The sequence below is a fragment of the Thalassophryne amazonica genome, chromosome 18, assembly GCF_902500255.1.
Source record: "Thalassophryne amazonica chromosome 18, fThaAma1.1, whole genome shotgun sequence".
NCBI lineage: Eukaryota > Metazoa > Chordata > Actinopteri > Batrachoidiformes > Batrachoididae > Thalassophryne > Thalassophryne amazonica.
In genome coordinates, this window is record NC_047120.1 from 38540703 (window position 1) to 38546415 (window position 5713).

Consider the following 5713-nt stretch of genomic DNA (forward strand, 5'->3'; position numbering starts at 1 on the left):
GTCGTTGGGTTACAAGCCATAACCTCCTACGCCTGATCTGCTGTTGAGGACTTCTTGCTTCAACAGGGCTGTGTTGTCTCATGTTTAGGTTGCTGTTGGTCCTTCATCGTTACCGTAGCTCCATCGGGCACAAGGTCACCACCACATTTCACCCTAACAGGCAATCCCCTACTTGATCCATTACCCAGTATCATGACGCAGAAGTGGGTAAGCAAAAATATGCGAATGTAAATATCTCATCATGTTTTGTTCTCACACAAATCCAAATGAATCAACTACGATGTAATGAAGAGGACGAAAGCTTACATCCTGAACATCAAAATTTGTGTTAAGAAAAGAGAATCACAAGAAGGTATGCGGTGCTCAAATTTGTGTTCAGATAATAGACACTGTATTTGCCCGTTGGAGCACCCAGGGCCCTCCATGCCAAATTCTGCCTGAAGAGGAGGTGGGCTGATGCATAAGCATGGCCAATATTAAGTTTGTCGGAATAGTCTGATTTCATCACAAATAAAATATAAATCACAAAAACTCACCTGTTTGTGTCCATTTTGTCCTTTTCTCATTCATATAAAAAAAAAATTGATTGATTGATTGATTGATTCATTCAATGTGTTTATTGTCATTTAATTTAATTTTGGGTGGGCACTTAACCAACTTTCTTCAAAAAAAGGGGGTGAGCTGACGCTTGTCCTCGGGCCCTTAGACGGGCAAATACAGTATATCTAATATTTAATGATTTATGATAGATTCAGTGGAATCTAGGGCTTTTTAATACTGTATATCTTAACATTGGCTCAAAAAGGTGCTGTATTTGTGTCATAAAAATTTGCAAAAAAGTTGGGGACATGACAACAATTTTTTTCCCGTAACAAAAACAATAGAACTTTTTCCTGTCAATGCCCTTGACATTTACTCTGACACACGTTTTACATACTAGATCTGAAATCTTTAGTAATATAGCTCTGTTTGGAAAATAAAATTGTACTGAAAAGTTGGCGACCTTCCATTTTACTGCCGTGTTCCCATCATACGGAAACCTCACTGACCACTTTATTAAGTACATCTTGACCCCCTTTTGACTTCAATACTGCCTCAATTCTTCGTGGCGTAGACTCAACAAGATGTTGGAAACATTCCTCAGAGGTACTGGTCCACACTGACATGATGGCATCACGCAGTCGCCCATTCAACCAGTCTGCCCATTCTCCTCTGACCTCTGACATCAACAAGGCATTTTCGTCCATACAACTACCTCTCACTGGATATCTTCTCTTTTTTGGACCACTCTCTGTAAACACTAGAGATGGTTGTGTGTGAAATACCCACTCGATCAGCAGTTTCTGAAATACTTAGTCCAGCCCATCTGGCACCAACACCATGCCACGTTCAAAGTCGCTTAAATCCCATTTCTTCCCCATTCTGATGCTCGGTTTGAACTTCAGCGAGTTATCATCACCACGTCTAGATGCCTAAATGCAGTGAGTTGCTGCCATGCCATTGGCTGATTAGCTATTTGTGTTAACAAGCATTAGAACAGGTGTACCTAATAAAGTGGCCAGTGAGTGTACATATGGATAAAGCTCGAGCATAACTGCAACTGCTGTGCATTGTGCTGTACTTCTATGTATGTATAAGAACTCTGCTGCATTCCAAATGACCCACAACCTTGTTATCATTTGCTTTAATAATCCAGCAAACGGAGCATTACAGTAATAAAATCTATTTGACATGAATGCGTTGACCATATTATTCTCAAGCTGAGCGAAGAATGAGAATTCTCCAACTTTAAATGCATTCTTGTTTATCCTGGCTTTGGAACATATTATTTTTTTGAAGACTGGCATTAAGGATAAACCCCAAACGGGTTGAAGTACATAAGAATAAAAAATGGGAGCAGAGATCATTTCTAATGATGCTCTTGTGGCTCAAACTGACTAATTTTGAATTTAGATGAACAGCATCTGTTGAATGTGACTTTGAGGAAAACAGATTTTTCTTTATTTGTTGTTTTAACTTGAGCTCCCTGTGATTTATAGAATTGGTTCCGCTGTGGTTTCTGCCAGGTGGGCGGAGGCTCATATCATGTGGTGTAGGACAAGGTGCCGCAGTAGTTTTCTGGTCAAGTACGTCCAAACTAAAATCCAGAGGCACGCTGCAGACGAGGTCACAGGGGTCATAACAAATCCTTTGGCTGTCGTAGAGCCGTTATTTGGTTTGGCTGAACTCTGAAGAAGTCCACGATTTGGCCACAAAGCCCACAAATTTGTCAAGAGGAATAAGAAAAAGTCAACAGTATATGAGGTTTATGGGGTCATGGCAAAGTCTCCGCATTTCTTCACATCCAGACATGGCGCGCATATCATTTCTTCCATCAGCTTGGGTGTGTTATTCGCTCATTCATTCTTCAATACTTTCATTTTTTTGCTCATTTTATGACCGTGAGTCCAGGTTGGCTTGATGTTTTTCCCAGCGTGAGAAACCAAAGTGATGGAGGTTTTAAGATCAGGTCCTAGCAAAGAGCATTGCGGGTTACTGCGGCTCCATTTCCTCGGCCGTAAACACAATCCAGCTCCGGCTCATGTTCAATTCTCCTCAGGAACCGAGAGTAATCAGCTGTGTCATCCTCGTCATAAATCTCGCAGTACAGCAGTGGCTCCCAGCCCAGATAGGCATAGGTCTTGTTCTATCGCACTCGCCTCCATGTCATAAATTCCCATTCGTGTCCGTAGGATCGGTTTTCTGCTTTGTGCGTATTTGCCAACAGAGGAGTGCATGGGGGAGGTGAGGACATTGCAAGACCGCAGCCTCCTGAAGGAGTCAATTTGCAAAATGGACCATCTCTTCCTCCCCGCTGAAATAACACTGGGTTTACAGGCAATATTTTACCATCAGATGCAGATTTGCTGCTCAGCTCTCGTCGCTGAAATCAACATCTAGGAATCACTGTGAACGTGTGTGCTGTAGGTAATCACCGTGTTTTCGTTTTTAACACAGGAAACCAAAAATGGGCTTCTAATTAAATGAAAAAAATATCGGGGGAAGGGGGGTAGGTGTGATGATCTAGTTGTTAAAGCGTTGGGCTTGAGACCAGAGGATCCTTGGTTCAAATCCCAGCCTGACCTGAAAAATCACTAAGGGCCCTTGGGCAAGGTTCTTAATCCCCTAGTTGCTCCCGGTGTGTAGTGAGTACCTTGTATGGCAGCCCCCTCACATCGGGGTGAATGTGAGGCATTATTGTAAAGCGCTTTGAACAACAAAATGCGCTATATAAATGCAACCCATTTATCAGACTTTGAAAAAAAAAACAGGCTGTTTCTATGGAAGAGTTGTCCCCAATTTCCAGATGAGCTATAGTTTAACTTAACTATAACTTACAAGTGCAAGTGAACAATTTGTAGAGTAGGTAGCTGAGTAGATAAGGACCTGACCTTCCAATAGGTAGACATGAGTTCAAATCCTGCTAATGCTACCTGTCCTTTGTCCATGGACAAGACACAACCTGCATTGTCTCACTCAAACGCCAGCTGCAAATGGGCGCTTTGCAATCCCATTTGGGGGAGTTGTAGGCTCTCATCCACTTGACGCTACAAAATCCACAGATCAGCACTGGCGCCAAGGGGGCCTCATGCCTATATAGGAATTATTTCTTCTTCTGTATTTTAAACCTCCTGCTTCAACTCCAAATATTTAGCTTTGTCCCCTTTTTCAAAAAATGAGAAATGGACTGCATCTATATAGTGCTTTTCCATCTAAGCTCAAAGTGCTTACAGTTATGCCTCACATTCACCCATTCACACCAATGTCAGGTGTTGCCATGCAGGTGCTCAATACACACCAGGAAGCAACTTGGGGATTTAGGACCTTGCTCAAGGGAACTTAGTGATTTCTCTAGCCAGACAGGGGGTTTGAACCAAGGATCCTCCTGGTCTCCAAGCCAAAACCACATTTCTCAAGATTATAACCAGCGAGTTAAAACTTCACACATTCTCAAGAAATATTGGTTTCTCAGAATGCAAAATATGGAGAACCATGCCCTATTTTTTCTGGGTCAGGCTCAAAACATGTCAATCAGGTCTTGTATCTCAGCAGTGACATTCATGTCTCTGGGTCTTTGGCCTTGATATCAAAAGATGCCAGGGAAGAGCTGTTTTAGGTCATGAGGTCCACTTGAGAGAGGTACCTGGCAATCCTGAGGTCTTTCTAGAAGAAGGTAGGTCCAAGTCATTAGGGTCCAGTGCTTCCTGTCTTACTATATGTTTGTGAAACAGACACTAATCAGTGACTAAAGGTGCCAAATGGATGGAAATGAATGGTTATGAATCTTTATCATGATCCAGCAGGTAGGTCATTGTTGTTGACCCCCCGAGGCTGAAAAAGGCCAAGGGGCCATCTTCTTTTCAGCTGGCTGTGGCAGATAATAGTTACTTTCGAGAAGTGTGAACTGATCAGGTTGTCTACCTGGGTGGTGCCATCCAGGACCCAAGGTGCTTGTGTGGTGAATGAGGGAACACACATCATATGCTCCCAGACTTGACCTAACATGACATTTCTATGTATTCTTACTCCCAACTTGCTACATATTTACACTTGATCAGTGCCCCTTTGTGTCAATGTGTGCCAAGTTAGGTAACCCCCTTTGCATAATTTAGTGAGGCACAAGGACAGTCATTCATGCATGTTTGGATTATGGCTGTGGTCGTGATTAAGGTTCTAGTTCTGGTTAGGGTTAGTGTTTCCCTGTGCATCACTAAATGACAGAAAGGGGCTAACAATCACGTACTGACATTCGGTTAAAAAAATAGTTTGGAGTCAAAAGTGATGAGTTGGAAAGGTTGAATTAAGATAAGCAGCAAAGTAACCTTACAAATCATGCAAAATAGGATTTCCACATTTGTGATTCTATCTGCATTCATTTAAAAATATTAATGGTCTCTTCCAAGCTTGGCTCATCATGTGTTTCGTTGATCACCTTAGTAGTTTTTGAATACTTTGAAGCCAAGAGAGTCGTGTTTCCCATCATGTCTGTTTCTTTACTGGTTTGTCACATATCTTAATCTATCTATAAATCACGAAACGTCTGCGTGGGTATGTGGCTCGCATACCTCTCTGACCGCATGTCACATCGACTTGAGCTTTTGGATATGGCTTGCACATGGCACGATGATGTCCATCCTTTATTATGAAAATTTGGGGGATTAATTTTCAAAGCCTTTATTTTGAAACCTTTATTTTGATTAACATTGTAACATTCCTACTTCCAAATGGCGTGTCTCACTGATGTTACTGGTAGAAAAGTTAAAGAACATCAGTTCATAGTTCATGTTGCTCACACCGTTTCACAATCAAATGTTTAATGCCATACCAGCAAATACTTGTATTGTGGAAGGCATGTTGTCAGTGTTCCTTACGACTGAGTGTAACTTGACACACTGAGGAGACAGATAAAATCTGTTTTTTGATAACAGCAACAAATTTCCCACTATTTGTACAATGTTTCAGTAAGTACATAAGCTGAATAAAATTTTGTATTTTCCCACAGTTTGTACAACATTTCAATAAGTGTAGGTGACACGATATGTAATTTTTTTTTTTTTGAGTATTTAAGACTAAAATTAAACAAACAGTTTGTATCCTTTCCTGGTGCTCAGTTACTGAAGAGATAAATATTCAGATTTTGAACTGTGCGCCACTAAAAAACCAGGAACTTCCC